Genomic DNA, 9114 nt, shown 5'->3' with positions numbered 1-9114 from the left:
TCAGTATCTCACACGTTTGTCATCTGTAACACGTTCCCATTCTCTCCCTGTCCTTCTTATCCACCTCCACACCACAGTTAGAGTGATCTTAAAAAATAATCTGCTTGTGCCCAATATTAAACTCCTCAGTGCCTTCTTGTGATACTAAGAAGAAACTCCAGGACCAGCCCTGTAGCACAGTGCCTACCCAGTGTGCACTGGGAGCCAGATCCCACAGGGTTGATTGTGGTTCGAATCCCGTGTCAGTGACTTGAAGAGCATACCAGGCACATGTGCATGCTTGCTCCAAATCCTGATGCGAGGGTGGAATGGAGGAAAAAGGACTACGATGTGACCAGGCCCCACTGGCCATTGCCGAGGTACCTCCCCCCACCCCTTCTCCGCCTGTCTCTCTCCCTCTCTCTCTCTCTCAGCAAGTGCACATGCCAGGAGGGAGAGGAGAAAGGAAGAAAGATGGAGGGAGGAAGAAAGAGAATAAGGAGGAGGAGGACAAGGAGGAGGTGCCATGCTACCTCCCACCTCAGGGTCTTGGTACGTTTCCTGGAAATGTTCTCTGTTGTCCTCTGTAGTCGGCCAACTTGAAGTCATTGTTCATGTCTCAGCATAAAAGATCCTTTAATATAAAAGTTTTCCTTGGCCTCTCTCCACACCTAAATAAAGTCTAATATAACCTTAAAATATTTGTATAATAACTTGCAAATTTGCATTTGCCCATTCTCATATTAGATTCAAATATGCCCATTTCTCGTATTAGACTGCAAACTTTTGAGGACAGGCACTAAGATTTTCTTTCACTTCTGAATTGACCAGCATAATGCTCTCTTATCATTGAGATTTATTGAATACATGAGTGAGATTCTCTTTAAGTCCCTAGACTTCAGGATTTCAAGTTCTCATTCCCAAACTGGCATAACTGCCCTCTTTCTTCTTCTCTCTGTTAAGCCTATCTCCACTCCACGTTTTTATCCTTCCCCTCACCACACACAGCTACTTACTTCCTTAGCATTTAGAGCAAGGACTAAAAGGGCTGGTAATAAGAAGTACTGTATGCTGGTCATATATATTCTAGCCTATGTCTACCAGGGATGACGACATAAGATATCATTAAATGGCACATATGCAATGAAAGGGTTATTTCAGATTTTAGAGCAATCTATTTCAAAGATACCATGAAATACCTCCATGAGTTCAAGATGAATTCAATAAACACGTATAAATAAGCCAAAGAGCTACTTTGCCAACATGGAACGGAAAGGGTCATTAGTTGCAATAGAATAGTCCTATTTCCAGAGAAAGTTCTTACAAATACTATGCACCCTCTTGCCGTACAATATTGAGAGACAGATTTGGAGGTGAAAGGTTAGATTTTGATGCTAGATATAAATCTTTCTAGGAAGACGAGGAGGAGAAAAGGAGGATAAGAAGGGGACGAGGAGGAAGAAAAAGAAAGAGAAGAGGCCCAGTCTGGTGGTGCAGTACGGAGCAACCTGAGCCGCAGTGCTGGAAGCCATATGGCTGACTGGAGGTTCAGATTCTCAGGTCAGCCCGAAAACGAGATAAGCATGTGTAGGCGTGCCCAAGGTTCTAGGAGCTGGAGGGCTGTGGGAGGGAATCACGGTGTCACAAGGCTTTGCAGAGTGCTACTCTCTCTCAGTTTCTCCCTCTCTCCAGTGTGCATGCACACGCTCTCCATCATGAATAAAATTGACTTTTTAAAATTTATTTTTTAAAGAATTTTTAAATTTTAATTTTATTCATCATTGTTATGTACACATGCATGTATATATTTAAATTTAGGCAGAGAGAGATACAGAAAGAGAGAGAGAGAGAAAGCAAGAAAGCAAGCTGCCAGGTCCAGGACTCGAACCACGGTCAGCCACGTAAGAGTCCAGTGTACCAACTACTACACCATCTGCCAGCCCCATAAAAGAGACTTTTAAAAAAAAAAAAGAAGGAAAAAGGAGAAGCAGCAGCAACAGCAATATTGGCCGTGGAAGATAAAGACCCATCATAAGCCAATTATTGGGTTGTCGGAAAAGTCATACTGTCTTTTTCTGTTTTTCTATGCAAAAATGCATCATGACTTTTCTGACAAACCTATAATTAGACAGTATTCTGAAGAACACTATGTGTGCTTTATTTATTTATTATTATTATTTTTTTAACTGACATACTGGCGCTAGCAGGTGGTGTGGTGGTTAAGGAACTGGACTTCCACACAGCCAACCATGGTCTGAGTCATGGACCTGGCAGCTTGCCCTCTTTTTTTCTCTTTTCTCGCTCTCATGAGTGCATGTGCCCTGTAGCAAATTAAATAATAATTACAAATAAAATAAGTAATTCTTAAAAAACCGACACACTGGGTTGTTGGGAAAAGCCATGATACAGTTTTGCAAAAAAATACGACCCATTATGTTTTTACATACATTCTCAGCCTTGCCCCTTCGCCCTTACACATTTTCCCCCATCTATCCCATCTCCCACAAGAACCCTGGATACGCCATAGATGCAATTTTAGAGCTCATGCTCCCTCATGAAGACTGAGACATAATGTTCTCAAGGTTAGCATAACCACACAGAGAAGGAGACAGAACAGAGGTCCCTTGTTCCCATCCACCAAAAAGCTAAAGCTACAAACAGAAAATAGTGGGGGAATCCAAAATCCAAATTTTGAGTGGACTATGTTGCTAGCTGTGTTCTTCTGGGACTTTTCTTTCGGTTGCCTGGCAACCCATAATCCCCACTCTTTATTCAGAGAGATGCTCCAGACTTCAAGACCAAGAAATGAGTAGACTTCCAATTTTCTTCTTGGTCTTGCTTCCAGATGAGTTGTTAAAGATAGAATGGTGGGAGCAGTGAATGAAGGGCCCGCTGATGAAATCGTTGAGACAGTCATTCATTCATTCAATCACCAAGCATTTACTGAGCTCCTGTTAGGTTGCTTAAGTGCTGTAGCCATAGGGACAGGTCGATGAACAAAAGATCCCCCATCTTTACAACCTGAGACCTGCACAAACAAAATAATTACACAAATGATAAAAACGACAACCTATGGTGAGTGCTTGGAAATAAAACTGTAAGCGCCCATAGGAAACTATTAAAGGGAGAGGAGACTTTGTCTGGATGTTTGGGGATGAATTATTAATAAAAGAAAGACGGGGTCGGCCCTGTAAGTACAGTGGTTTGGCATCAGGAGCCGGATCCCACATGACCAACCATAGTTTGAGTCCCAGACTAGCAGCCTGAAAAGCACATATGCACATGTGTGTGTGTGTGTGTGTATGTCTGTGTGTCCCAAATCATGCTGAGATGGAGAAAAAGAGGAAAAAGGATTGTGGAATAACTATACCCCAGTCGGGGTGGGGGTGGGCTTTCTCTTTCAATCTCAGTCTCTCCCTGGGTAGCGCAAGTACACTCTGGTAGTTAAAGGAAAAAATGATTTTTTTTAATATATGTATTTTTGAGGGTTTTACTATAGGACATGCCTGCTCACCAGAGAGAGACAGAAAAAAGAAAATGAGAAGTCACCCACCCTGGGGTGACTGGTCACCCCACAATCCCTTCTCCTCCAGTCTCCTCTTAGGACTTTGCATGCATGCACAGGTACCTGGTGTGATTTTCAAGCCGCTGGGGCCAGGACTCAAATTACAGTCAACCATGTGGGAAGCCAGTGCTTTACCCACCATGCCACCTACTGGCCTGGAAAAAACATTTTTTAAATAAAAGAAAGATGAACAAGTATAAGCAAATGAGGGTACCTCCCTGCCACAACAAAAAATTAAGATTTCTAAGGTTACCATGCGGAGAATGAGTTGGATGGCAGCCAGAGTGCACATGGCGAGACAAGTTCATTGGCAGGTGCAGCAAACCAGGCGCGAGACGCTGACTGTCCGGGAGGGAGGCAGGCAGCCCTGGTGACATGGGAGCTGCCTCGCTCCCACTTTCCACTTAGCTAGGCACTGAGGCACCCTCCAAAATGCCTAACCATACACAGAGAAGCTTTTCTTTAGGAAATCTCTTGAGAGACAATGTTCTTTGGTAGGGCCTCAAATCTTGATTATCCTGAGCAACTCACTTATTTTTTTAGCTCCAGGATCTTTGTGAGACAATCAGCAATTATTATGTACTTCTTAGGTTGGAGGAAAAAAAAAAAAACTCAAAAACAAATCTGAGGCCCACCTTCACTAAAGATACCAAATTTGCCAATTTGCCACTTTGTGGCTAAACTCAGCCTTCCTCTCAGCTTACCTGACTCTGATCTTCTCTTCTTTTGAATTTTTTTCTTTTAAGAATTATTTATTTTTCATTTGCTCTAGGGCATGTGTGCTCAATAGAGAGAGAGAGAGAGGGAGAGAGAGAGGGAGAGAAAGAGAGAGGGAGGGAAGGAAAGTAAGAAAGCAAGATGCCAGGTCCAGGACTCAAACCACAGTTGGCCACATGGGAGTTTCATGCCTTAACTACCACATCACATGCTAGCGCCGACTTTCTTGTTTTCTTTCTTTCTTTCTTTCTTTCTCTCTCTCTTTCTTTTTTTTTTTTATTTTTTTTTTTCCTGGAGAGGTTTTTTTGCTACAGGGCGTGTGTGCTCGCTAGAAAGACAGAGAGAGACATAGAGACAGAAAGCGAGAAATCACCCCCAGGGGGGATGGCCACGCCACAATCCCTTCTCCTCCATTCTCCTCTCGGGATCTTGGGCACGCACGCACACACGCCTGGCATGAATTTAAGCAGCCAGGTCCGGGACTCAAATCATGGTCAACTACATGGGAGTCTAGTGACCTAGCCATGACACTAACTACTGGTCCCATGTTTTCTTGAGTATATGTAATTTTTAACACCTATTGCTACTTATCATTTAACAAGGTTCATAGGAAATTATTTTTTAAATCAATCATTTATTACTTACTGATTTTCTCATTAAAAATATGATATACATTCTTTAGAGAAATTTTCTAAAATAAAGGAAAGCTCAAGGAAGAAATTTAAAAGAATCTGCAACTCAACCACAAAGAGTCAATATTTGTTAACATACTTGCATATCACCTTTCGATCTTATTTCTATATTTATTTCTATATCTATCTATTACCTTGCAACTTTTCCATAGCAAATAACATGTGCATGTGTTTGTGTGCACGCATTTGTATAAATCTCTCAGGTCCTTTGAGAACAAGAGATACAGATCAAATGATAGACAGATGCTTAGACAGACAGGCACTACAGTAACTGCTCCACGACTTAAACCCTAGGTTTCTTCTTTAACAACATAAAAACTGCCTCTTCCCAGCTGCTGCGATCACCAAGTCACGCCCCTGCTTACTCAAACAGAAGCACTCCTTTGGCCAAGGGATGAGTGACAACTTGGAGGTTATGCGATTTCAGCCTTTCCACCCCAAGTCCCGAGGGTATTTGGGGTGATGGAAGACTGACCCCAGGTAGAAAGTAAACACTGGCTATGGCCCCATCCCATGCCACCGGACAGCACAGTACATTACAAGTGTGGACACAGCAAAATTAGACCGCCAGTGGAAATGACACCTCTCTTAGCTTTCTTGTTTCTAGTGGCCATTTGTGAACAAGAACGTGACTCTCCAGTTACATCAAGAATAGATTTTTTTAAATTGCAAACTAACCTGAGTCCAGTTCCCTAAAGAAAGGCATCTCCATGAGCTGCGATCGTTTCTGCTCTGCCTGCCTTCCTACACCTGCTGCTGTTAGCACCTGGAACTCAGGCAGGAAAGTCCCGTGACCAAAGCACCTGCCATCAGATGCTCGGCCCTGCCCGTCTCCTCTGCTCACCGGGGGGTATTATTCCAACAGCGCAAATATCTGACAGCATATTCAGACTAGGTGGTTTCATTCTGGCAACATCTGCATGGCTATTTTGTACGGAAACCCACAGAACCTTGTGACAGCTATCCATAGGCCTATCTCAACCGGGAGCGTGTTCTTATCACCGAAGCTCTATTATCAAGAACTAAGCGTTCCACTGGAACTACGTATGCTAACTAGGAGACACAAAGTCTTCATCTCCCGAGCTCCAACAACCTGGCTTCTTCCCTCTGCTCCTCTCTTCCTCCCTTCCTTTACTTTTATGTGAGATAGAGAAAGAGGGAAAGTGAGAAGGCAAGCTGCCGGGTCTGGGACTCAAACTGCAGTCGGCCATGTGGTAGTCTAGCACCTTAACTACCGTGCCACCTGCTGGCTCAACATTAGACAGATTTTTTGTTTGTTTTTACTGAGATATATACAGTTGTTTTAAAATAAATAATTTGGTAGTATACTGGTTATTTGTAGAGAACTTTACATTCCAGACTCATCACAAAAATCTTCCTATTCTCTTTCCCCAATTAGTCCAAATGTGTTCAGAAAAAAGCCATTTTATTGTAATATTAATTCGGTTCAACTTAAAAACGTTAATTGAATATCTGTTTTGTGATAGATCCTATTTTAGGCACTGGGAACTCAAAGAAAAAAAAAAAAAGGCCTGAACTCATTCTCACAAATCTCCCAGTATTAAAAATATCTCATTAACCCTAACTGAGTGACATATCTTAACTTTTGCAAATTATATACTTTCATTATTTAAAAATATGAGATTTTTTTTCAGTCTTATGCTTTTTTTCTGATAAGTCTAATACCTTTTGCTCTCTGATGCAGAGTGAAAAGGTGAATGTGTCTATATGACATACTTTCAGGAGTATTGTTTTAGTTCACACATTCCTTTTCTACACACACGCACAACAGTGCAATACTTTAAAAGAACTGATAGGTTTTACTTTTGTTCTATTTATTTACTTATTTATTTATTTTGGAGAGGTTTTCACTATAGGGTGCGTGCGCTCGCCAGACATAGGGCGTGTGCGCTCGCCAGACAGACAGAGAGAGACAGAGAGACAGAAAGCGAGAAATCACCCCCCAGGGGGGATGGCCACGCCGCAATCCCTTCTCCTCCATTCTCCTCTCGGAATCTTGGGCACGCACGCACACGCGCCCAGCGTGAGTTCTAAGCCACCGGGTCCGGGATGCAAACCGCAGTCAACTACGTGGGAGTCCAGCGACATAGCCATTACGCTAACTGCTGGTTCCCAACTCTTATTTTATTTTATTGAGAGATTTTTGCTATAGAGTGAGTGCACTCCCCAGAGAGATAGAAAGCAAGAAATCACCCCCCAGGGAGGATAGCCATGATGCAATCCCTAGTCCCTTCTCCTCCAGTCTCCTCTTGGGATCTTGGGCATGTACGCTATGTGTCTGGAGTGAGTTTTAAGCCGCAGGTGCAGGACTCAAACCACAGTTGACTACGTGGGAGTCTAGTGACATAACCATTATTCCATCTGCTGGCCTCAAGAACATATATTTTTTAATGATTTTTTATTTAAATTTATTTATTTAATATTTTAGTTTGGCCAAAGAAGGATAGAGTGAGAGAGAGAGAAAAAGGAGAAGTGAGAAAGCAAGCTGCCAGATCTGGGACTCAAACCACAGTCGGCCATGTGGGAGTCTAGCACCCTTAACTACCATGCCACCTGCTGGCTCTACTAATATGTGTTAAAAAGTGGATGGCTATGATTTCAGCAGAGAACAAGCAAGTATTTTTTCAAATCAAATAGAAATTACAAAGACAAAATTACAGTAACTGAAATTAAAAATTCCATGAATTGGCTTAACAGCAGATTATACACACCTAAAGAGAAGATTAGAGAATTGGAGAATTTTTTCACAAATACTGTATATCAAGAGTGAAGAACAAATTTTTAAAAAGATAGAAAATACAAAATAGACAACTACGTGCAAGAATTTTATAGCTAAATTTTAAAACTAGTAAAAGATAACAAAGATCTACATGAGCGAGTAGATGCATAATGCTTATGAAGGGAAGATGCCACATCATAAAGAGGTCAACTTCACCCAAATTTATCTCTAAATACAATGCCCTTTCCATTAAAACCCTAACTCTGTGTGTGTGTGTGTGTGTGTGTGTGTGTGTGTGTGTTTATATATTGACAAGCAGGCTCTAAAATCCATGGCAGTAAAGGGCTCTGAAATAGCTGAGACAATTTTTAAAAAGAACAAAGAGGTCAGCAGGTGGCATAGGGGATAAGGTGCTGGACTTCCACATGGCTGACTACAGTTCGAGTCCTGGACCTGGTGACTTGAACTTCATGCCAGGAGCGTGTGTGTGTGTGTGTGTGTGTGTGCCCACAATCTCAAGAGGAGAATAGAGAAGGGATTTCTGCATGACCATCCCCCCCTGAGGGGTGATTTCTCATTTTCTGTCTCTCTGTCCTTCAAGTAAGCACATGTGACCTATAGCAAAAATCTCTTAAAAAGGGGCAGAGTGGGGGGGGGGGAAAGAACAAGGGAAACTTCTATTACCAGGTGTAAGGGCTTACTCTAAATCTGCAACTATTAGGAAGTGTGCTGTGGCTCAGGAATCAATCCATAGATCAATGAAGCAGAACAGTCCAGAAATCGAGCCCTTTGTTTTTTTAGAGAGAGGTTTTCGCTATAGGGTGCGTGTGCTCGCCAGACATACAGAGAGACAGAAAGCGACAAATCACCCCCCAGGGGGGATGGTCATGCCGCAATCCGTTCTCCTCCATTCTCCTCTCGGGATCTTCGGCACGCACACACACGTGCCCAGCCTGAGTTTTAAGCCATCGGGTCTGGGACTACATGGGAGTCCAGCAACATAGCCATTACGCTAACTGCTGCTTCCCAGGAAATTGAGCCCTTTTTCCTTATGCAGATAGAAATGCAGAGCTATAACCAAGTAGTGAAGAAAGCAAAGTCTTGTCACCAGATGGTTCTAGAACAACCAGCTAGTCACATGGAAAATAAAATACTGATTTATACTCTGATCTGGCACTGTACAGAAATACATTTTAAGCACACAAAAGACAAAAGGTAACAAAATAAAACCGTAAACACTTAGAGAAAGTATATAGGCAAGACTATTTAAAGGACCTAATGATAAAGAAAGTCTTATCAACCAATGAACTATATTAATTTGAGAATACTGATATGAAAGCTTCTAACGAAAAACCATCAACAAAATTAGCAGTTAGCATAATGGCTATGTCACTGGACTACCAAGAATTGTCCAACTTCCA

The 9114-nt window shown here is 42.2% G+C and overlaps 1 long non-coding RNA gene across 1 annotated transcript in view; it reads right to left on the bottom strand.

The window, feature by feature from the left end:
* Positions 1 to 2451: 2451 nt before the first annotated feature.
* LOC102495508 (uncharacterized) overlaps positions 2452 to 9114 on the bottom strand; it is an 80778-nt gene continuing 74115 nt past the window's right edge. The window contains exon 3 of the long non-coding RNA XR_333527.1: positions 2452 to 3007. This is a non-coding gene — a long non-coding RNA (uncharacterized LOC102495508). The remainder of the gene's footprint in view (positions 3008 to 9114) is intronic.

This window comes from Tupaia chinensis, unplaced genomic scaffold, assembly GCF_000334495.1.
Source record: "Tupaia chinensis unplaced genomic scaffold, TupChi_1.0 Scaffold000063_1, whole genome shotgun sequence".
Classification (NCBI taxonomy): domain Eukaryota; kingdom Metazoa; phylum Chordata; class Mammalia; order Scandentia; family Tupaiidae; genus Tupaia; species Tupaia belangeri.
The sequence above is the reverse complement of the archived record's forward strand: the minus strand, read 5'-3'. Positions and strand labels throughout refer to the sequence as shown.